The sequence below is a fragment of the Scyliorhinus torazame genome, chromosome 10, assembly GCF_047496885.1.
Source record: "Scyliorhinus torazame isolate Kashiwa2021f chromosome 10, sScyTor2.1, whole genome shotgun sequence".
Classification (NCBI taxonomy): Eukaryota; Metazoa; Chordata; class Chondrichthyes; order Carcharhiniformes; family Scyliorhinidae; genus Scyliorhinus; species Scyliorhinus torazame.
Genome location: NC_092716.1, coordinates 136,092,328 through 136,117,755, shown reverse-complemented (window position 1 = coordinate 136,117,755; position 25,428 = coordinate 136,092,328). Strand labels below are relative to the sequence as shown.

Genomic DNA, 25,428 nt, shown 5'->3' with positions numbered 1-25,428 from the left:
AGGAACACCAACATTCCTGGTTGTGTCCCAATATCCATTGTCTGCTGGGGGTGAAAGATCAACATGTTAGTATGGTGCGTACCTCTGTACCCAATCAAGTCCACCGGGCTACACAGTGGCTGCGACTGGGGCTGCGGGATCCGCCACGCATTTCCCCCCAAATCTCCTTTCTCCCCCATAAACCACTCCCACTGCCCAGACAGGGCCCCCCTCCCAGAAAGCAGGGGCAACATCCGGGCCAGCAACCTGCAGTCACTCCTATCCATGTCTGACCTCGTCTCTGTCTCCCTCACTAGCCACGACGCCGGTTTCCTGATTTTCTTAAAGCACAAGTGAACCACGCCTTCGGGACCTCGGCCCATCATAGGCGGAGATTCGCTGAGGCCCCGGGCAATACTGGGGGGCCCGCTAATGATATGCAAACGGTATCTACTGTATGTGCGGAGTGAAACGCATTGACGCCGTTTCTTTGGGGGCAGAGAATTGCGTCAAATGGGCGCCTGCAGCAATTTTAGCGTCGGAAGCTATTCTCCCGTTTTCCGATTTTGGCGTCGAATAAAGGAGAATCCCGTTCCATGGAACATTCTCTGATAACAAGATCATTTTGTATTCTCAACACTTAAATCATCAATTGTATCCTTCCAGAGTCAACAACAAGAGCAACTTCAACAACAGGTATCAACTTAACCACATCGTGTCAACCAAGTAATAAGTATTTTCCACATCTGCACTAACTGTAACCTCACCAGTGGCTGCATCATTGACTGTATCAACTATTAATGTACAAATAATTAGAAAATTGAAACAATATCCACCAGAATAAAAGTGAGCAGAAATGTGCTGCCCACAAAAAGTAGATCAACACCATACCTCACCACCCCATGTGTGATTGAATGAATTGTGAAATGTCAACAGCAGTGATTGAAATGAGCAAGTATTATCATCCCAGTGTATATGGGCAAATCCAAATAATCAAACTCCCTGAACACCAATGAGCAAACCAGAGTCAGTCCACTCAGCATATCCAGTACAAATTTCAGACACCAGGGGCTGCATTCTCTGATTTTCAGGCTATGTCAGGAGGATCCGAGTAAAGCGCCTAGCCTCCACGGTAAAATCGGGTGGAGAATTGTCGAGTCCGTGGCCGTGTATGCGCACGGCGACGACCTGCAGCGGTCGCGTCGTACAACATTGCTCCGGCCGTGCATGCACCCGACCTGCCAGATAGTGCCACACAGGACATCTCCTACACTCCGGGCCACCCCCCACCAGTCCTCCCAGCCCTCGCCTCAGCACACCCCGGCCAACAGCACGGCTCCCGCCCGACTGTGGTGGTGCTGGACACAGACCGCAGCCGCCACGTCGGGTTCCCGATCGCTCAGACCATGGGTCAAATGCACGTTCGGGAACTTGTCCCATTGGGGGCCGTGCATCAGGCTTGACACTCACAACACAATTGTGTCGACTTATTTGTCCAAGATTTTAATACACTCGCACCTTCAAATCAATCTTTTCATGTGTTAAGCACACCAACTTCAATAACCATCCGGTTATGTTAGAGGTGGAAAACAAAAAGGACATGATCATGATATTGGGGCGTTAAGTCTGCAGACCTCTAATTTGTGAGAGTGAATGATTGAGAGTTCTTCGAGCACCAGAGAAGACTTGTTTGTTCATTTTCTTTTTTAATTCCAGGAGGAATAAGCAGCCAGCCTTATTTTCCAAGACCATCTTCAACAACAGGTAAAGTAGACAAGGTTTATAATCTTGTTCATGTTTTTATTTATATTGGCTTCGATTCCAACAGGATTGAGGGGGGTCCTAAATAGTAATTGGGTGGGTGGGTAAACAGGATGTTCTTGTGGTAACAATTTTTATTCGTGTCACAAGTTGGCTTAACACTGAAATGAAGTACTGTGAAAATCCCCTAATCTCCACACTCCAGCACCAGTTCGGGTAGTCTGGCCAAGTCATGACCTCATGCAAACAACCTAGATTTTCCCGAGGATGCACCTAACTGCAAAGTCGAGATTTTCAATTCAAAAGAAGGTTGTTCTTTTGGAATCTGGGCCTAAAAGCCAGTCCTAAACACTAAACGTCTTTACTGTGATTGACCAACTCTCCTGGGCTATATTCCAGCTTCCACCCAACGAGTCTAAAATTTGTGGTTATAAAATCTCATCTGTTGACTTGACTAGGGAGATCTTCAACTGAAAATGTTATATTTTCCCAACTTACATCTTGAGTTACTTGCCTTTCAGCAACAACAATCCCATCAACTTTGACAACAGGTATGAAAGTGACAATATGCATTCAGTAATGTCTTCAGAATGAAGATGGTTTAAAAAGCCTCATATATTGGCCTGGAGTTTTAGATTGAAACACCAATGGGAATGTATTAATTTAAAGCGTTACGATCATTGTCAGCAGGAGACACAGGGCTGAATCTTTTCATTGCCACCTGACAACATGCGAATTTCACTAAAAGTTGATGGAATCATCATTTAGCATTCCCATTCTTAGCATTTCATCTCCAGTGATTCTTGAGACATAAATTCATCGTTGTAATGTTGAACATTTGTCATTCAATTGATCAATGTGGTTCAAATTATGTCTTTCAGCTGAAAGTCCAGTTGGAGGCACTTTGCCAAGTATGGAATATTTTAATTTTACTTTATTCAAATGAGGCAAATTCGTAAAATCTTATCAGATTATGTTGCACAGAGGAAGATTTTTTCCCAGCTCAATCTCAACACTGTAACAAAAGAAGACTGTAGTCAGATCAATATTAATATGGTAGGTTCCTATTCTGCAGCAGTCAGGATTCCCACGATGAAGAAAATATTTTTGTGTGCTTTGCAAATCCAACATGATGAATTTCCTGGATTTAGTGCACAAATGGTCACTGAACTGTTGGAATCAACGAATAGGCTAAACAGGCTTCAATTCTTCTTTAGTATTAGTTGCCTGAATAACACCGTACCCCAGTCTATCCACTTATCTGGTAGCTGCAACTGACAGTCCCTGAGAAGGGACATCAACATACATCATACAAAAATGGGTGTTGGCTCGCAAGTGCAGACAACAATAAAAGTGAATGCATTCATTAATCTGGCACTCTGCTCAGCCACTATCAATCGCTTTCCTATTCACAGTCTAATGCCCCCTATCCTTGGTTTTCCAAATATGCTATAAATGGAAAAGAAAGAGCCCTTACGGTGAAACCACCACCCTCCATCAAGGAAGAAATAGCGAGGCATCTGGATGGAAATTGTCCCATTGGACAGACGCAGCATGGGTTCATAAAGGGCAGGTCGTGCCTAACTAATTTAGTGGAATGTTTTGAGGACATTAACAGTGCGGTAGATAACGGGGATCCAATGGAAGTGGTATATCTGGATTTCCAGAAAGCCTTTGACAAGGTGCCACACAAAAGGTTTTTGCATCAGATAAGGATGCATGGCATTAAGGGGAAAGTAGTAGCATGGATAGAGGATTGGTTAATTAATAGAAAGCAAAGAGTGGGGATTAATGGGTGTTTCTCTGGTTGACAATCAGTAGCTAGTGGTGTCCCTCAGGGATCAGTGTTGGGCCCACAACTGTTCACAATTTACATAGATGATTTGGAGTTGGGGACCAAGGGCAATGTGTCCATGTTTGCAGACGACACTAAGATAAGTGGTAAAGCAAAAAGTGCAGAGGATACTGGAAGTCTGCAGAGGGATTTGGATAGGCTAAGTGAATGGGCTAGGGTCTGGCAGATGGAATACAATGTTGACAAATGTGAGGTTATCCATTTTGGTAGGAGTAACAGCAAAAGGGATTATTATTTAAATGATAAAATATCAAAACATGCTGCTGTGCAGAGAGACCTGGGTGTGCTAGTGCATGTGTCGCAAAATGTTGGTTTTCAGGTGCAACAGGTGATTAAGAAGGCAAATGGAATTTTGTCCTTCATTGCTAGAGGGATGGAGTTTAAGACTAGGGAGGTTCTGCTGCAATTGTAAAAGGTGTTAGTGAGCCCACACCTGGAGTATTGTGTTCAGTTTTGGTCTCCTTACTTGAGAAAGGACGTACTGGCACTGGAGGGTGTGCAGAGGAGATTCACTAGGTTAATCCCAGAGCTGAAGGGGTTGGATTACGAGGAGAGGTTGAGTAGACTGGGACTGTACTCGTTGGAATTTAGAAGGATGAGGGGGGATCTTATAGAAACATATAAGATTATGAAGGGAATAGATAGGATAGATGTGGGCAGGTTGTTTCCACTGGCGGGTGAAAGCAGAACTAGGGGGCATAGCCTCAAAATAAGGGGAAGTAGATTTAGGACTGAGTTTAGGAGGAACTTCTTCACGCAAAGGGTTGTGAATCTATGGAATTCCTTGCCCAGTGAAGCAGTAGAGACTCCTTCATTAAATGTTTTTAAGATAAAGATAGATAGTTTTTTGAACAATAAAGGGATTCGGGGATATGGTGTTCGGGCCGGAAAGTGGAGCAGAGTCCACAAAAGATCAGCCATGACCTCATTGAATGGTGGAGCAGGCTCGAGGGGCCAGATGGCCTACTCCTGCTCCTAGTTCTTATGTTCTTATGTTCTTCCCTATTCCCACAGCATCATTCTTCACTTTAACTCCCGGTTCCTTGATCACAGAAATCAGCAGAATATGAGTGACAACTCTGATGAGCAGAAATTGATCAAAAAGCTAAACTCTCTCCATCAGAAGCTACCAATTGAAAATCCTGCTCCCATCAGTATAACATTAGCTCAGAAGCTGCCACTTCTCACTGCATTACATGCTGTTAATAAATGAAACTAATAATCTTTGTTGTCACAAGTAGGCTTCCATTAACCCTGCAATGAAGTTACTGTGAAAAGCCCCTGGTCGCCACATTCCGGCACCTGCTCAGGTACACAGAGGGAGAATTCAGAATGTTCAAATTACTTCACAGCATGTCTTTCGGGACGTGTTGGAGGAAACCAGAGCACCTGGAGGAAACCCACGCAGACACAGGGAGAACGCGCAGACTCCGCATAGACAGTGACCCAAGCCGGGAATCAAACCTGGTTCCCTGGCGCTGTGAAGCAACAGGACTAACCACTGTGCTATCACGGTGCTTATATTCTCCAGCTTCAATATTTTTATACACATACAGATGCTTTGTTTGCAATATTACCTCAAAATTCAATAACTTATGAAATGAATACGAATTGAGGTATAACTGGAGGTTAATCAAGAACAAAATTAATTCAGTTAAAATGAAAGGATTTATATTCAATAACTTGTTTATTGATATTTTCCATTGATAAAAATGGATCATTTTGATGCTTCCTACTCTGACATCATCAACTGTATCCCGTCCAGCATTGGGAACAACTGCACCTTCAACAACAGATATGGAATTTTAAAACATATGTAACAATGGTGTTTATCAGTCTTAAAAAGAGCTCAAATTAAGATTGATCATCATCATTAAAATATTACTTTGCAGCCTAAGCAATATTTCTAAAGCACAGAGGTCAACCTTTACCTATCCAACTCCGGTAAATTAGAAGATTATTCAGTTAATATTCAGGCAATTACTGATTCGGAACTCGACTTCTTCCTCCATCGCTGATTTAAACCCTGCAGCCTCTCTGAAAGCAAATGGGACACCCACCTAAGTTAGATGATTGAGTTCCTGAATTCTGGGTGGAGAAACAGTGCAGGATTCTCCATTTGGGAGACAAAGTGTTGCTCACTGGACCGAATTGCATGGGTGGAATAATGGGCATGGGACTCGTCCAGTTGGAGATGATTGTTTACCCATGAACTTTGGAATTTGTGCTCCCCTGCTGAGGGCAGGTAAAGTTACCCAGTATGAGGATAAAAGTTTGGCCACAGCAGAGCCAATTAGAATGGAAACATGACCCGGTGAGATGTTCCGTGTCTCGCGCAGATACTGTTGTTTTACTGAAGGAAAATCTTTTATGAAATTCGTCGGACTACCTTCGCATTATGATAGCTGGCTCGCATTTCCTTTGGGACTTTATTAGGGAAACGAGTCAGGAGATACAACAAGTCCAGCACTCTACCCTTGAGAATTTGGAGGAAATCCCATTCCCCTGACAACCGATTAGTTGGGTCTGAAATTGGTGCTGGAGATTCTGACTAGCTGGAGCTGCTTACATGCTCTCCACTCCCCAAACATCCTGATTTTAACCAAGAAGATAGATTCACAGAGACCTGCCCCATGATTTTAGAATCAGAGCTCAATTGCATGCTGGACGAGGTGGAGAAGAGGAGGGAGACCCTCTTCGCCAGGGTGGGCCAGAGTCTGAATCCCGCCAGTGTTAACAAAGTCGGGGAAGGTTGCAGAGGCAGTGAGTGTTGCCTGCCTCACCAGCAGTACTGGGACGGGGGCAGGAAAAAGATAAATGACCTCCTCAGGGCAGCTTGCGTGAGTCACTCCCTCTGTGCCTGTCGCATCACTCCTGTCCCTCAAATGTCACATTACCCTCATTCCCCTAGAGGCCAACCAAAGCCCACCTCCCTGCATCTCACTTCCATCTCACTTTCCACCAAAATCTAACACCTTCATTGTAATCTTTGGCCAGGTGCCTTGCTCCACTGCTGTCCACGTGGCTTTCCACCTAGTTTTCCGCTTTCCCCCCACAGTCCAAACATATGTTGGGTGGCTGAATTGGCCCTGCTAAATTACCCCTTAGTGGCCAGGAATGTGCAGGTTAGGTTTCGTGGATCCGGTGGTGTTGACCGTGAGGTGGACATGAATCAAGTGTTCATTCAGAGGGTTGGTGCAGACATGATGGGTCAAATGGCCTCCTTCTGCACTGTAGGATTCTGATTCAGTGTAGAGTCTTTGTGAGCAGGTTCCTTGGTTTACCTCATATCAGCATTTCTCACTGAAATATCATGTAGTTGCGCAATATTCCCCAAACTCAAACTTCCAAATCTTTACTTTGCAGCAACAACAACAATGGCAACAACAACAGTTATCAATTTGCTGATATAAATTGAATGATTTCCCATTCACCTCAAACAAATTCATTGTGATGAGAATGACAGTAGATTTCAGAACTCGAGAATTGGTGCTCACTATTAAAGATCACATGATTATTTCATAATTGTAATAAGTATATCTTCACCAGTTAGTAAAATAATAACTTTATTAATCAGAAGAATGTGCATTAATTATTCAAAAGACTTTATTGTTGGTGATGAGAGTTTTGGTCATCGGCTTGAGAAGGGGTGAGTGCCCTGCATCGTCTCTGTTCCAGAAGGCCGTGCTCATTAAATGCCAACCCCTGCAATGATGGCTCAACCTTGCGGTCCAAATTCCATCCATGACGAGCAGTCAGCCAATATTAGACCCGCAAGGACAAGGGCGTGTCTCTCGAAGGGAACACTCCTTCCCAATCCTGTGTCCAAGGATCAGACACTGATAAAGAGCATCACTACAAATCCAAAGTGGAATTGCCCACTTAAGTGCCTCAGTTGCTGGAGGGCTGAGGAGGCCATTCAGGAGCCGACACACCATGGACTTCATCGGGCAGAGGCAGGAAGGCAGTGAGCTCACAACTCACCTCTGGCTGCTTGATGAAATGCCGCACTGCCACCAAAGTCAGCACGGAGGAGGGCATTAAATTCCACGCAATGTCAACATAGTTGCAATTTTCAACAGCAGTATTTCATGAATCGGAAACATTTGACCCAATATTTCTGAATTAACCTTTGATTTTGTACAGCAAATTTTCATTGAGTAAGTGTGAAATTATACTAAAGTCAAAAATTATCAGCACAAATTGTCCCTTTGGATTCTGTGCTCCTTTTTCCAACAGCTGTCTAAATCCATCCTCATTACTCTGATATTAATACAGGTCCCAGTACCTTCCCCTGCTTCAAATGTTTAGTCACTTTGCTGTGTAAAGATACAATGGTTCCTCTCTCAACCATTCCTTGTAACATGCTATCACCTTTGCTGCACATGCACGGTCGATCTTCCTTTTCCAAATATATTCAGCACCCCCTCATTAAATCAATGTTCCCCACTCACTTGACAACTGGGATTCTGAATTGAGAAGTGATGGAATGATTTTCCATTCTGTATATTCACATCATTAACTGTTTTCTTTACAGCATCAACATCAACGTCAACTTCAACAACAAGTATGTAAAAAACAACATTCTGTCAACATATGTTTTCCATAATCAAGGATTAAAATTTCTTTTTGTGAACAAGAGAGTTTCCCATTTCTGAACCAAAGAGGTCAACTTTTACCTGTCCAACTTGTGTAATTTTGAAGATTAATCAGTTAATATCCAGGTAATTACTCATTCAGAACTCAAGTATTTCTTCATCACTCATTTAAAACCTGCAGCATCTCTGAAAGTTGTAGTGATCTGCATCTCTCTATGCATATAAAGGGTTAATATACAGAAGTAACAGCTAGATAACCACTAGATGGCAGCACTAGAGATGGGAAGAAAGACAATCTCAAGCCGATTTCCCTCCTTTTCATGTTGGGTGTGACTAGCAGACAGAGGTAGAGAGAGATGGCTCAGAGTGCAGGTGTAGGCAATCATATGTCTAATATTGTTAATTTAATCTCTAGTTGAGTTAGTGAAGAGATACCAAACTCGCAGTTTTTTTGCGAACGTTACTCAACAAACAATTTGCTTTAATTGGAGACCTCGAATGTAAATGAACATCGAGTACAGGATCATCTTGGAAAGAAGCAAATGAGTAACATATATTACACAATGTAATATAACAAAAGTAAATGGGACACCTGCCTAAAGTAGGCCTCAGCCCCAGAAATTTCTCCAGTGAGACTCCAATGGCATTTTTACTGGGATCAGAGTGGAGTAGCTGGTACAACGTTCCTGCAGGGAGAATCGGGGTAGCAACAGGTGGCAAGAATCAAGAACAATTTTCACTCTGTACGTTTCTGTGGTGTGTGCATGTAATTCATATAAGTGTGTGCTGTTCCACATACCTGTTTTGGGATTCATCATATGAATCCAAACTTTGGTTTTGGGAATTCAAGTATAAACCGGGAAATAGGGGATTCTGATTGAGAAAGAGACAAGCACACTGAAATAAATAATCAAATTCTAACCTAGAATTTTATAGAATTTACAGTGCAGAAGGAGGCCATTCAGCCCATCGAGTCTGCACCAGCTCTTGGAAAGAGTACCCTACACAAGGTCAACACCGACCCACTTCCACCCTATCCCCCTGACCCAATAACCCCTCCCAACCTTTTTGGCACTAAGGGCAATTTATCATGGCCAATCCACCTAACCTGCACATCTTTGGACTGTGGGAGGAAACCGGAGCACCCGGAGGAAACCCACGCACACACGGGGAGGATGTGCAGACTCCGCACAGACAGTGACCCAAGCCGGAATCGAACCTGGGACCCTGGAGCTGTGAAGCAATTGTGCTAACCACTGTGCTACCGTGCTGCCCCTAGGTTCATGGTCAGAGTACCCAGTCTAAACGCTGAACAATAGATTATCCGTTTATAGACTTCTGAGTGAGGCACAGTGCAGGAATCTCCATTGAGGAGACTAAGTGTTGCCTCCTGGACCAAATTGCATGGGTGGAATAACCTGCATGAGACTCGTCCAGCTGGTTATGATTGTTTCCCCATTTTCATTGGAACTTGTGCACCAAGGTCTGTGAGATCTTAGACAATTCCTCACTTGGCGCCTGAAAGGACCTTGTGGCTTAAATGTTCAGGACGACCGTCGTCTCGATGGCCACCGGGAGTGTGTAAGCTCCCCCATTTCCCTGCTGGTGTGCCATCATCTGGCAGATAAGTCGCACTGTCTCTCTGCACAGCCAGAGTCAGCGGCGGCATGCCGATCTGGCACGTCCTCGAATGACAGGAGCTGCTGCTACACATGAGGCTCTCCAACCTGTGTGGCTGCCACCTGTGTCTCAGCTTCCCGCTCCTCTACTGCTCGCTCCATTGCTGCACTCTGTGTAACTGCAGCTGCTTCCTCCTCCTCAAGCAGTTCACACTTGCATAGCAGCAGGGATTCTCCCAGGGTTGCAGCCACCAGTAGGAAGACCAACATTCCTGGTTGTGTCCCAATATCCATTGTCTGCTGGGGGTGAAAGATCAACATGTTAGTATGGTGCGTACCTCTGTGCCCAATCAAGTCCACTGGGCTACACAGTGGCCCCGACTGGTGCTGCGGGATCAGCCCCGCATTTCCTCCCAAATCTCCTTTCTCCCCCATAAACCACTCCCACTGCCCAGACAGGGCCCCCCATCCCAGAAAGCAGGGGCAACATCCGGGCCAGCAACCTGCAGTCACTCCTATCCATGTCTGACCTCGTCTCTGTCTCCCTCACTAGCCACGACGCCGGTCTCCTAATTTTCTTAAAGCACAAGTGAACCACGCCTTCGGGACCTCGGCCCATCGTAGGCGGAGATTCGTTGAGGCCCCGGACAATACTGGGTCGGGCCCGCTAATGATATGCAAACGGTATCTACTGTATGTGCGGAGTGAAACGCATTGACGCCGTTTCTTTGGGGGCAGAGAATTGCGTCAAATGGGCGCCTGCAGCAATTTTAGCGTCGGAAGCTATTCTCCCGTTTTCCGATTTTGGCGTCGGATAACGGAGAATCCCGTCCCATGGAACATTCTCTGATACAAGATCATTTTGTATTCTCAACACTTAAATCATCAATTGTATCCTTCCAGAGTCAACAACAAGAGCAACTTCAACAACAGGTATCAACTTAACCACATCGCGTCAACAAAGTAATAAGTATTTTCCACATCTGCACTAACTGTAACCTCACCAGTGGCTGCATCATTGATTGTATCAACTATTAATGTACAAATAATTAGAAAATTGAAACAATATCCACCAGAATAAAAGTGAGCAGAAATGTGCTGCCCACAAAAAATAGATCAACACCATACCTCACCACCCCATGTGTGATTGAGTGAATTGTGAAATGTCAACAGCAGTGATTGAAATGAGCAAGTATTATCATCCCAGTGTATATGGGCAAATCCAAATAATCAAACTCCCTGAACACCAATGAGGAAACCAGAGTCAGTCCACTCAGCAAATCCAGTACAAATTTCAGACACCAGGGGCTGCATTCTCCAATTTTCAGGCTATGTCAGGAGGATCCGTGTAAAACGCCTAGCCTCCACGGCAAAAACGGGTGGAGAATTGTCGAGTCCGTGGCCGTGTATGCGCACGGCGACGACCTGCAGCGGTCGGTCGTACAACATTGCTCCGGCCGTGCGTGCACCCGACCTGCCAGGTATTGCCACACAGGACATCTCCTACACTCCGGGCCACCCCCCACCAGTCCTCCCAGTCCTCGCCTCAGCCCCCCCGGCCAACAGCACGGCCCCCGCCCGACTGTGGTGGTGCTGGACACAGACCGCAGCCGCCACACCGGGTTCCCGATCGCTCAGACCATGGGTCAAATGCACGTTCAGGAACTTGTCCCATCGGGGGCCGTGCATCAGGCTTGACACTCACAACACAATTGTGTCGACTTATTTGTCCAAATTTTTAATACACTCGCACCTTCAAATCAATCTTTTCATGTGTTAAGCACACCAACTTCATTAACCATCCGGTTATGTTAGAGGTGGAAAACAAAAAGGACATGATCATGATATTGGGGCGTTAAGTCTGCAGACCTCTAATTCGTGAGAGTGAATGATTGAGAGTTCTTCGAGCACCAGAGAAGACTTGTTTGTTCATTTTCTTTTTTAATTCCAGGAGGAATAAGCAGCCAGCCTTATTTTCCAAGACCATCTTCAACAACAGGTAAAGTAGACAAGGTTTATAATCTTGTTCATGTTTTTATTTATATTGGCTTCTATTCCAACAGGATTGAGGGGGGTCATAAATAGTAATTGGGTGGGCGGGTAAACAGGATGTTATTGTGGTTACAATTTTTATTCGTGTCACAAGTTGGCTTAACACTGCAATGAAGTACTGTGAAAATCTCCTAATCTCCACACTCCAGTGCCAGTTCGGGTAGTCTGGCCAAGTCATGACCTCATGCAAACAACCTAGATTTTCCCGAGGATGCACCTAACTGCAAAGTCGAGATTTTCAATTCAAAAGAAGGTTGTTCTTTTGGAATCTGGGCCTAAAAGCCAGTCCTAAACACTAAACGTCTTTACTGTGATTGGCCAACTCTCCTGGGCTATATTCCAGCTTCCAACCAACGAGTCTAAAATTTGTGGTTATAAAATCTCATCTGTTGACTTGACAAGGGAGATCTTCAACTGAAAATGTTATATTTTCCCAACTTACATCTTGAGTTACTTGCCTTTCAGCAACAACAATCCCATCAACTTTGACAACAGGTATGATATTGACAATATGCATTCAGTAATGTCTTCAGAATGAAGATAGTTTAAAAAGCCTCATGTATTGGCCTGGCGTTTTAGATTGAAACACCAATGGGAATGTATTAATTTAATGCGTTACGATTATTGTTAGCAGGAGAAACAGGGCTGAATCTTTTCATGGCCACCTGACAACATGCTAATTTCATTAAAAGTTGATGGAATCATCATTTAGCATTCCCATTCTTAGCATTTCATCTCCAGTGATTCTTGAGACATAAATTCATCGTTGTAATGTTGAACATTTGTCATTCAATTGATCAATTTGTTTCAAATTATGTCTTTCAGGTGAAAGTCCAGTTGGAGACACTTTGCCAAGTAAGGAATATTTTAATTTTACTTTATTCAAATGAGGCAAATTAGTAAAATCTTATCAGATTATGTTGCATAGAGGAAGATTTTTTCCCAGCTCAATCTCAACACTGTAACAAAAGGAGACTGTAGTCAGATCAATATTAATATGGTAGGTTCCTATTCTGCAGCAGTCAGGATTCCCAGGATGAAGGAAATATTTTTGTGTGCTTTGCATACCCAACATGATGAATTTCCTGGATTTAGTGCACAAATGGTCACTGAACTGTTGGAATCAACGAATAGGCTAAACAGGCTCCAATTCTTCTTTAGTATTAGTTGCCTGAATAAGACCGTACCCCATTCTATCCACTTATCAGGAAGCTGCAACTGACAGTCCCTGAGAAGGGACAACAACATACATCATTCAAAAATGGGTGTTGGCTCGCAAGTGCAGACAACAATAAAAGTGAATGCATTCATTAATCTGACACTCTGCTCAGCCACTATCAATCGCTTTCCTATTCACAGACTAATGCCCCCTTTCATTGGTTTTCCAAATACGCTACAAATGGAAAAGAAAGAGCCCTTTCGATGAAACCAACACCCTCCCCTATTCCCACAGCATCATTCTTCACTTTAACTCCTGGTTCCTTGATCACAGAAATCAGCAGAATATGAGTGACAACTCTGATGAGCAGAAATTGATCAAAAAGCTAAACTCTCTCCATCAGAAGCTACCAATTGAAAATCCTGCTCCCATCAGTATAACATTAGCTCAGAAGCTGCCACTTCTCACTGCATTACATGCTGTTAATAAATGAAACTAATAATCTTTGTTGTCACAAGTAGGCTTCCATTAACCCTGCAATGAACTTACTGTGAAAAGCCCCTGGTTGCCACATTCCGGCACCTGCTCGGGTACACAGAGGGAGAATTCAGAATGTCCAAATTACTTCACAGCATGTCTTTCGGGACGTGTTGGAGGAAACCAGAGCACCTGGAGGAAACCCACGCAGACACAGGGAGAACGTGCAGACTCCGCATAGACAGTGACCCAAGCCGGGAATCAAACCTGGTTCCCTGGCGCTGTGAAGCAACAGGACTAACCACTGTGCTACCATGCTGCTTCTCTTCTCCAGCTTCAATATCTTTATACACATACAGATACTTCGTTTGCAATATTACCTAAAAATTCAATAACTTATGAAATGAATACGAATTGAGGTATAACTGGAGGTTAATCAAGAACAAAATTAATTCAGTTAAAATGAAAGGATTGATTTTCAATTACTTGTTTATTGATATTTTCCATTGATAAAAATGGATCATTTTGATGCTTCCTACTCTGACATCATCAACTGTATCCCGTTCAGCATTGGGACCAACTGCAGCTTCAACATCAGATATGGAATTTTTAAAAATATGTAACAATGGTGTTTATCAGTCTTAAAAAGTGCACAAATTAAGATTGATCATCATCATTAAAATATTACTTTGCAGTCTAAGCAATATTTCTAAACCACAGAGGTCAACCTTTACCTATCCAACTCCGGTAAAATAGAAGATTATTCAGTTAATATCGAGGTAATTACTGATTCGGAACTCGACTTCTTCCTCCATCGCTGATTTAAACCCTGCAGCCTCTCTGAAAGCAAATGGGCCATCCACCTAAGTTAGATGATTGATTTCCTGAATTCTGGGTGGAGACACAGTGCAGGATTCTCCATTTGGGAGACGAAGTGTTGCTCACTGGACCGAATTGCATGGGTGGAATAATCTGCATGTGACGCATCCAGTTGGGGATGATTGTTTACCCATGATCTTTGGAATTTGTGCTCTCCTGCTGAGGGCAGGTAAAGTTACCCAGTATGAGGATAAAAGTTTGGCCACAGCAGAGCCAATTAGAATGGAAACATGACCCGGTGAGATGTTCCGTGTCTCGCGCAGATACTGTTGTTTTACTGAAGGAAAATCTTTTATGAAATTCGTCGGACTACCTTCGCATTGTGATAGCTGGCTCGCATTTCTTTTGTGGCTTTATTCGAGAAGCGAGTCAGGAGATACAACAAGTCCAGCACTCTACCCTTGAGAATTTGGAGGAAATCCCATTCCCCTGACAACCGATTAGTTAGGTCTGAAATTGGTGCTGGAGATTCGGACTAGCTGGAGCTGCTTATATGCTCTCCACTCCCAAAACATCCTGATTTTAGCCAAGAAGATAGGTTCACGGAGATCTGCCCCATGATTTTATAATCAGAGCTCGATTGCATGCTGGACGAGGTGGAGGAGAGGAGGGAGACCCTCTTCGCCAGGGTGGGCCGGAGACTGAATCCCGCCAGTGTTAACAAAGTCGGGGAATGTTGCGGAGGCAGTGAGTGTTGCCTGCCTCACCAGCAGTACTGGGACGGGGGCAGGAAAACGATAAATGACCTCCTCAGGGCAGCTTGCGTGAGTACTCGTTCTGTGCCAGTGGCATCACTCCTGTCCCTCAAACGTCACATTCTAGAGGCCAACCAAAGCCCACCTCCCTGCATCTCACTTCCATCTCACCTTCCACCAAAATCTAACACCTTCATTGTAATCTTTGGCCAGGTGCCTTGCTCCACTGCTGTCCACATGACTTTCCTCCTGGTGCTCCGCTTTCCTCCCACAGTCCAAACATATGTTGAGTGGCTGAATTGGCCCTGCTAAATTACCCCTTAGTGGCCAGGAATGTGCAGGTTAGCTTTTGCGGATCGGGTGGTGTTGACCATGAGGTGGACATGGATCAAGTGTTCATTCAGAGGGTTGGTGCAGACTTGATGGGTCAAATGGCCTCCTTCTGCACTGTATGATTCTGATTCAGGGTAGAGTCTTTGTGAGCAGGTACCTTGGTTTACCTCATATCAGCATTTCTCACTGAAATATGATGTAGTTGCGCAATATTCCCCTCACTCAAACTTCCAAATCTTTACTTTGCAGCAACAACAACAATGGCACCAACAACAACAGGTATCAAATTGCTAATATAAATTGAATGATTTCCCATTCACCTCACAACAAATTCATTGCAATGAGAATGACGGTGGATTTCAGAACTCAATAATTTGCATTCACTATTAAAAATCACAGGATTATTTAGTATTGCTAATAAGTATATCTTCTCATGTTAGTAAAATAATAACTTTATTAATCAGAAGAATGTGCATTAATTATTCGAAAGACTTCATTGTCGGTGATGAGAGTTTTGGTCATCGTCTTGAGAAGGGGTGAGTGCCCTGCACAGTCTCTGTTCCAGAAGGCCGTGCTCATTAAATGCCAACCTCTGTAATGATGGCTCATCCTTGGGGTCCTTAAGGGGGAGGGGGAGCAGCCCCAAGTCGTGGTCCACGTAGGTACCAACAACATAGGTAGGAAAAGGGATAGGGATGTAAGGCAGTAATTCAGGGAGCTAGGGTGGAAGCTTAGATCTAGGATAAACAGAGTTATTATCCCTGGGTTGTTACCCATGCCACGTGCTAGCGAGACGAGGAATAGGGAGAGAGAGGAGTTGAACACGTGGCTACAGGAATGGTGCAGGAGGGAGAGTTTCTGATTTCTGGATAATTGGGGCTCATTCTGGGGTTGGTGGGACCTCTACAAATGGGATGGTCTACACCTGGACCAGAGGAGTACCAATATCCTGGGGGGGAAATTTGCTAATGCATTTCGGGAGGGTTTAAACTAGTTCAGCAGGGGCTTGGCCACCTGAATTGTAGCTCCAGTATGTAGGAGGTTGAGAGTAGTGAGGTCATGAGTAAGGTTTCAAAGTTGCAGGAGTGTACCGGCAGGCAGGAAGGTGGTTTAAAGTGTGTCTTCTTCAATGCCAGAAGCATCCGGAATAAGGTGGGCGAACTTGCGGCATGGGTTGGTACATGGGACTTTGATGTTGTGGCCATTTTGGAGACATGGATACAGCAGGGACAGGAATGGTTGTTGCAGGTGACGAGGTTTAGATATTTCAGTAAGCTCAGGGAAAGTGGTAAAAGAGGGGGAGGGGTGGCATTGTTAGTCAAGGACAGTATTACGGTGGCAGAAAGGACGTTTGATGAGGACTCAAAGAACAAACAAAGAACAAAGAAATGTACAGCACAGGAACAGGCCCTTCGGCCCTCCAAGCCCGTGCCGACCATACTGCCCGACTAAACTACAATCTTCTACACTTCCTGGGTCCGTATCCTTCTATTCCCATCCTATTCATATATTTGTCAAGATGCCCCTTAAATGTCCCTATCGTCCCTGCCTCCACTACCTCCTCCGGCAGTGAGTTCCAGGCACCCACTACCCTCTGCGTAAAAAACTTGCCTCGTACATCTACTCTAAACTTTGCCCCTCTCACCTTAAACCTATGCCCCCTAGTAATTGACCCCTCTACCCTGGGGAAAAGCCTCTGACTATCCACTCTGTCTATGCCCCTCATAATTTTGTATACCTCTATCAGGTCGCCCCTCAACCTCCTTCGTTCCAGTGAGAACAAACCGAGTTTATTCAATCGCTCCTCATAGCTTATGCCCTCCATACCAGGCAACATTCTGGTAAATCTCTTCTGCACCCTCTCTAAAGCCTCCACATCCTTCTGGTAGTGTGGCGACCAGAATTGAACACTATACTCCAAGTGTGGCCTAACTAAGGTTCTATACAGCTGCAACATGACTTGCCAATTCTTATACTCAATGCCCCGGCCAATGAAGGCAAGCATGCCGTATGCCTTCTTGACTACCTTCTCCACCTGTGTAGCCCCTTTCAGTGATCTGTGGACCTGTACTCCTAGATCTCTTTGACTTTCAATACTCTTGAGGGTTCTACCATTCACTGTATATTCCCTACCTGCATTAGCCCTTCCAAAATGCATTACCTCACATTTGTCCAGGTTAAACTCCATCTGCCATCTCTCCGCCCAAGTCTCCAGACAATCTAAATCCTGCTGTATCCTCAGACAGTCCTCATCGCTATCCGCAATTCCACCAACCTTTGTGTCGTCTGCAAACTTACTAATCAGACCAGTTACATTTTCCTCCAAATCATTTATATATACTACAAAGAGCAAAGGTCCCAGCACTGATCCCTGTGGAACACCACTGGTCACAGCCCTCCAATTAGAAAAGCATCCCTCCATTGCTACCCTCTGCCTTCTATGGCCTAGCCAGTTCTGTATCCAGGACTCGTCTACTGAGGTAGCATGGGCTGAGGTTAGAAACAGGAAAGGAGAGGTCACCCTGTTAGGGTTTCCTATAGGCCTCTGAAAAGTTCCAGAGATGTAGAGGAAAGGATTGCAAAGATGCTTCTGGATAGGAGCGAAAGCAACAGGGTAGTTGTTATGGGGGACTTTAACTTTCCAACTATTGACTGAAATGCTATAGTTCGAGTACTTTAGATGTGTCCGTTTTTGTCCAATGTGTGCAGGAGGGTTTCCTGACACAGTATGTAGATAGGCCAATGAGAGGCGAGGCCATTTTGGATTTGGTCCTGGGTAATGAACCAGGACAGGTGTTAGATTTGGAGGTAGGTGAGGAGTTTGGTGATAGTGACCACAATTCGACACGTTTACTTTAGTGATGGAAAGGGATAGGTATATACCACAGGGCAAGAGTTATATCTGGGGGAAAGGCAATTATAATGCGATGAGGCAAGACTTAGGATGCATCGGATGGAGAGGAAAACTGCAGGGGATGGGCACAATGGAAATGTGGAGCTTGTTCAAGAAACAGCTACTGCGTGTCCTTGATAAACATGGACCTGTCAAGCAGGGAGGAAGTGGTCAAGTAAGGGATCCGTGGTTTACTAAAGCAGTCGAAACACTTGTCAAGAGGAAGAAGGCGGCTTATGTAAAGATGAGGCATGACGGTTCAGTTAGGGTGCTTAAGAGTTACAAGGTAGCTAGGAAGGACCTAAAGAGAGAGCTAAGAAGAGCCAGGAGGGGACATGAGAAGTCTTTGGCAGGTAGGATCAAGGATAACCCTAAAGCTTTCTATAGATATGACAGGAATAAAAGAATGACGAGGGTAAGAGTAGGGCCAGTCAAGGAGAGTAGCGGGAAGTTGTGCGTGGAGTCCGAGGAGATAGGAGAGGTGCTAAATGAATATTATTTGGCAGTATTCACACAGGAAAAAGATAGTGTTGTCAAGGAGAATACTGAGATTCAGGCTACTAGACTAGAAGGGCTTGAGGTTCATAAGGAGGAGGTGTTAGCAATTCTGGAAAGTGTGAAAATAGATAAGTCCCCTGGGCCAGATGGGATTTATCCTAGGATTCTCTGGGAAGCTAGGGAGAGAGATTGCTGAGCCTTTGGCTTTGATCTTTAAGTCATCCTTGTCTACAGGAATAGTGCCAGAAGACTGGAGGATAGCAAATGTTGTCCCCTTGTTTAAGAAGGGAAGTAGAGACAACCCCGGTAACTATAGACCAGTGAGCCTTACTTCTGTTGTGGGCAAAATCTTGGAAAGGTTTATAAGAGATAGGATGTATAGTCATCTGGAAAGGAATAATTTGATTAGAGATAGTCAACACGGTTTTGTGAAGGGTAGGTCGTGCCTCACAAACCTTATTGAGTTCTTTGAGAAGGGGACCAAACAGGTGGATGAGGGTAAAGCAGTTGATGTGGTGTATATGGATTTCAGGAAAGCAGTTGATAAGGTTCCCCACGGTAGGCTACTGCAGAAAATACGGAGGCATGGCATTCAGGGTGATTTAGCAGTTTGGATCAGAAATTGGCTAGCTGGAAGAAGACAAAGGGTGGTGGTTGATGGGAAATGTTCAGACTGGAGGTCAGTTACTAGTGGTGTACCACAAGGATCTGTTTTGGGACCTCTGCTGTTTGTCATTTTTACAAAATGACCTGAAGGAGGGCGTAGAAGGATGGGTGAGTAAATTTGCAGATGCCACTAAAGTCGGTGGAGTTATGGACACTGCGGAAGGATGTTACAAGTTACAGAGGGACATAGATAAGCTGCAGCGCTGGGCTGAGAGGTGTCAAATGGAGTTTAATGCAGAATAGTGTGAGGTAATTCATTTTGGAAGGAATAACAGGAAGACAGAGTACTGGGCTAACGGTAAGATTCTTGGCAGTGTGGATGAGCAGAGAGATCTCAGTGTCCATGTACATAGATCCCTGAAAGTTGCCACCCAGGTTGAGAGGGTTGTTCAGAAGGCGTATGGTGTGTTAGCTTTTATTGGTAGAGGGATTGAGTTTCGGAGCCATGAAGTCACGTTGCAGCTGTACAAAACTCTTGTGCGGCCGCATTTGGAGTATTGCGTGCAATTCTGGTCGCCGCATTATCGGAAGGATGTGGAAGCATTGGAAAGGGTACAGAGGAGATTTACCAGAATGTTGCCTGCTATGGAGGGAAGATCTTATGAGGAAAGGCTGAGGGACTTGAGGCTGTTTTCGTTAGAGAGAAGAAGGTTAAGAAATGACTTAATTGAGCCATCCAAGATGATCAGAGGATTGGATAGGGTGGACAGTGAGAGCCTTTTTCCTTGGATGGTGATGTCCAGCACGAGGGGACATAGCTTTAAATTGAGGGGAGATAGAAATAGGACAGATGTCAGAGGTAGGTTCTTTACTCAGAGAGTAGTAAGGGCGAGGAATGCCCTGCCTGCAACAGTAGTGGACTCGCCAACACTAAGGGCATTCAAATGGTCATTGGATAGACATATGGGTGATAAGGGAATAGTGTAGGTGGGCTTTCAAGTGGTTTCACAGGTCGGCGCAACATCGAGGGCCGAAGGGCCTGTACTGGGTTGTAATGTCCATGTTCTATGTTCTATGACGAGCAGTCAGCCAATATTAGGCCCGCAACGGCATGTCTCTCAAAGGGAACCCCCCTTCCCAATCCTGTGTCCAGTGATCAGACACCGTATGACTTTCAATAAGTGCACCCCCACAAATCCAAAGTGGAATTGCCCACTTAAGTGCCTCAGTTGCTGGTGGGCTGAGGAGGCCATTCAGGAGCTGACACACCATGGACTTCATCGGGCAGAGGCAGGAAGGCAGTGAGTTCACAACTCACCTCTGGCTGCTTGATGAAATGCCGCACTGCCACCAAATTCAGCATGGAGGAGGGCATTAAATTCCACCCAATGTCTACATAGTTGCAATTTTCAACAGCAGTATTTCATGAATCGGAAATATTTTACCCAATATTTCGGAATTAACCTTTGATTTTGTACAGCAAATTTCCATTGAGTAAGTGTGAAATTGTACTAAAGTCAAAAGTTATCAGCACAAATTGTCCCATTGGATTCTGTGCTCCTTTTTCCAACAGCTGTCTAAATCCATCCTCATTACTCTGATATTAATCCAGGTCCCAGTATCTTCCCCTGCTTCAAATGTTTATTCACTTTGCTGTGTAAAGATACAATGGTTCCTCTATCAACCATCGCCTGTAACATGTTATCACCTTTGCTGCACATGCACGGTCGATCTTCCTTTTCCAAATATATTCAGCACCCCCTCATTAAATCAATGTTCCCCACTCACTTGACAACTGGGATTCTGAATTGAGAAGTGATGGAATGATTTTCCATTCTGTATATTCACATCATTAACTGTTTTCTTTACAGCATCAACATCAACATCAACTTCAACAACAAGTATGTAAAAAACAACATTCTGTCAACATATGTTTTCCATAATCTTGGATTAATATTTCTTCCTGTGAACAAGAGAGTTTCCCATTTCTATACCAAAGAGGTCAACTTTTACCTGTCCAACTTGGGTAATTTAGAAGATTAGTCAGTTAATATCCATGTAATTACTCATTCAGAACTCAACTATTTCTTCATCACTAATTTAAAACCTGCAGCATCTCTGAAAGTTGTAGTGATCTGCATATCTCTATGCATATAAAGGGTTAATATACAGAAGTAACAGCTAGATAACCACTAGATGGCAGCACTAGAGATGGGAAGAAAGACAAGCTGAAGCCGAGTTCCCTCCTCTTCATGTTGGGTGTGACTAGCAGACAGAGGTAGAGGGAGATAGCTCAGAGTGCAGGTGTAGTTAATCATAGTTTAGATATGTCTAATATTGTTAATTTAATCTCTAGTTGAGTTAGTGAAGAGAGACCAAACTCGCAGTTTTATTGCGAACGTTACTCAACAAACAATTTGCTTTAATTGGAGACCTGGAGTGTAAATGAACATCGAGTACAGGATCATCTTGGAAAGAAGCAAATGAGTAACATATATTACACAATGTAATATAACAAAAGTAAATGGGACACCTGCATAAAGTAGGCCTCAGCCCCAGAAATTTCTCCAGTGAGTCTCCAATGGCATTTTTACTGGGATCAGAGTGGAGTAGCTGGTACAACGTTCCTGCAGGGAGAATCGGGGTAGCAGCAGGTGGCAAGAATCAAGAACAATTTTCACTCTGTACGTTTCTGTGGTGCGTGCATGTAATTCATATAAGTGTGTGCTGTACCACATACCTGTTTTGGGATTCATCATATGAATCCAAACTTTGGTTTTGGGAATTCAAGTATAAACCGGGAAATAGGGGATTCTGATTGAGAAAGAGACAAGCACACTGAAATAAATGCAATTTAAACAAGCTTGGAGTTAATTACAATCAAATTCTAACCTAGGTTCATGGTCAGAGTTCCCAGTCTAAACGCTGAACAATAGATGATCCGTTTATAGACTTCTGAGTGAGGCACAGTGCAGGAATCTCCATTGAGGAGACTAAGTGTTGCCTCCTGGACCAAATTGCATGGGTGGAATAACCTGCATGAGACTCGGCCAGCTGGTTATGATTGTTTCCCCATTTTCATTGGAACCTGTGCACCAAGGTCTGTGAGATCTAAGACAATTCCTCACTTGGCGCCTGAAAGGACCTCGTGGCGTAAATGTTCAGGACGACCGTCATCTCGATGGCCACCGGGAGTGTGTAAGCTCCCCCATTTCCCTGCTGGTGTGCCATCATCTGGCAGATCTGTCGCACTGTCTCTCTGCACAGCCAGAGTCAGCGGCGGCACGCCGATCTGGCACGTCCTCGAATGACAGGAGCTGCTGCTACACATGAGGCTCTCCAACCTGGATGGCTGCCACCTGTGTCTCTGCTGCCCGCTTCTCTATTGCTCGCTCCATTGCTGCACTCTGCGCAACTGCTGCTGCTTCCTCCTCCTCAAGAAGTTCACACTCGCATAGCAGCAGGGCTTCTCCCAGGGCTGCAGCCACCAGTAGGAACACCAACATTCCTGGTTGTGTCCCAATATCCATTGTCTGCTGGGGGTGAAAGATCAACTTGTTAGTATGGTGCGTACCTCTGTACCCAATCAGGTCCACTGGGCTACACAGTGGCCGCGACTGGTCCGCCCCGCATTTCCCCCAAATCTCCTTTCTCCCCCATAAACCTCTCTCACTGCCCAGACAGGGAATCCCATCCCAGAAAGCAGGGGCAAAATCCGGGCCAGCAACCTGCAGTCACTCCTATCCATGTCTGACCTCATCTCTGTCTCCCTCACTAGCCACGACGCCGGTCTCCTGATTTTCTTAAAGCACAAGTGAACCACGCCTTCGGGACCTCAGCCCATCGTAGGCGGAGATTCGTTGTGGCCCTGGACAATGCTGGGTCGGGCCCGCTAATGATATGCTAACGGTATCTACTGTATGTGCGGAGTGAAACGCATTGACGCCGTTTCTTTGGGGCAGAGAATTGCGTCAAATGGGCGCCTGCAGCAATTTTGGCGTCGGATGCTATTCTCCCGTTTTCCGATTTTGCCGTCGGATAACGGAGAATCCCGTCTCATGGAACATTCTCTGATAACAAGATCATTTTGTATTCTCAACACTTAAATCATCAATTGTATCCTTCCAGAGTCAACAACAGGAGCAACTTCAACAACAGGTATCAACTTAACCACATCGCGTCAACAAAGTAATAAGTATTTTCCACATCTGCACTAACTGTAACCTCACCAGTGGCTGCATCATTGACTGTATCAACTATTAATGTACAAATAATTCGAAAATTGAAACAATATCCACCAGAATAAAAGTGTTCAGAAATGTGCTGCCCACAATAAGTAGATCAACACCATACCTCACCACCCCATGTGTGATTGAGTGAATTGTGAAATGTCAACAGCAGTGATTGAAATGAGCAAGTATTATCATCCCAGTGTATATGGGCAAATCCAAATAATCAAACTCCCTGAACACCAATGAGGAAACCAGAGTCAGTCCACTCAGCATATCCAGTACAAATTTCAGACACCAGGGGCTGCATTCTCCGATTTTCAGGCTGTGTCAGGAGGATCCGTGTAAAGCGCCTCGCCTCCACGGCAAAAACGGGTGGAGAATTGTCGAGTCCGTGGCCGCGTATGCGCACGGCGACGACCTGCAGCGGTGGCGTCGTACAACATTGCTCCGGCCGTGCGTGCACCCGACCTGCCAGATAGTGCCACACAGGACATCTCCTACACTCCGGGCCACCCCCCACCAGTCCTCCCAGTCCTCGCCAAGATTTTAACCAAGAAGATAGATTCACAGAGACCTGCCCCATGATTTTATAATCAGAGCTCGATTGCATGCTGGACCAGGTGGAGAAGAGGAGGGAGACCCTCTGCGCCAGGGTGGGCCAGAGACTGAATCCCGCCCGTGTTAACAAAGTCGGGGAAGGTTGCAGAGGCAGTGAGTGTTGCCTGCCTCACCAGCAGTACTGGGACGGGGGCAGGAAAAAGATAAATGACCTCCTCAGGGCAGCTTGCGTGAGTCACTCTCTCTGTGCCCGTCGCATCACTCCTGACCCTCAAATGTCACATTACCCTCATTCCCCTAGAGGCCAACCAAAGCCCACCTCCCTGCATCTCACTTCCATCTCACCTTCCACCAAAATCTAACACCTTCATTGTAATCTTTGGCCAGGTGCCTTGCTCCACTGCTGTCCACGTGGCATTCCTCCTGGCGTTCCGCTTTCCCCCCACAGTCCAAACATATGTGGGGTGGCTGAATTGGCCCTGCTAAATTACCCCTTAGTGGCCAGGAATGTGCAGGTTAGGTTTCGTGGATCCGGTGGTGTTGACCGTGAGGTGGACATGGATCAAGTGTTCATTCAGTGGGTTGGTGCAGACATGATGGGTCAAATGGCCTCCATCTGCACTGTATGATTCTGATTCAGGGTAGAGTCTTTGTGAGCAGCTTCCTTGGTTTACCTCATATCAGCATTTCTCACTGAAATATGATGTAGTTGCGCAATATTCCCCACACACAAACTTCCAAATCTTTACTTTGCAGCAACAACAACAATGGCAACAACAACAGTTATCAATTTGCTGATATAAATTGAATGATTTCCCATTCACCACAAACAAATTCATTGTGATGAGAATGAAAGTAGATTTCAGAACTCGAGAATTGGTGTTCACTATTAAAGATCACAGGATTATTTCATAATTCTAATAAGTATATCTTCACCAGTTAGTAAAATAATAACTTTATTAATCAGAAGAATGTGCATTAATTATTCAAAAGACTTTATTGTTGGTGATGAGAGTTTTGGTCATCGGCTTGAGAAGGGGTGAGTGCCCTGCATCGTCTCTGTTCCAGAAGGCCGTGCTCATTAAATGCCAACCTCTGCAATGATTGCTCATCCTTGCGGTCCAAATTCCATCCATGACGAGCAGTCAGCCAATATTAGACCCGCAAGGACAAGGGCGTGTCTCTCGAAGGGAACACTCCTTCCCAATCCTGTGTCCAAGGATCAGACACTGTT

At 44.9% G+C, this 25,428-nt stretch overlaps 1 long non-coding RNA gene across 2 annotated transcripts; it reads left to right on the top strand.

Annotated features, from left to right (window-relative positions):
* The first annotated feature begins 2,618 nt into the window (after positions 1-2,618).
* LOC140384875 (uncharacterized) lies at positions 2,619-23,562 on the top strand. Of its 2 annotated transcripts, none has more exons than XR_011933188.1 (4): positions 2,619-2,651; positions 15,657-15,686; positions 21,276-21,305; positions 23,533-23,562. It is a non-coding gene; the product is annotated as an uncharacterized lncRNA (long non-coding RNA). The 2 variants fall into 2 exon arrangements; XR_011933187.1 differs by lacking the exon at positions 2,619-2,651 and adding an exon at positions 12,687-12,719.
* Positions 23,563-25,428: the final 1,866 nt, after the last annotated feature.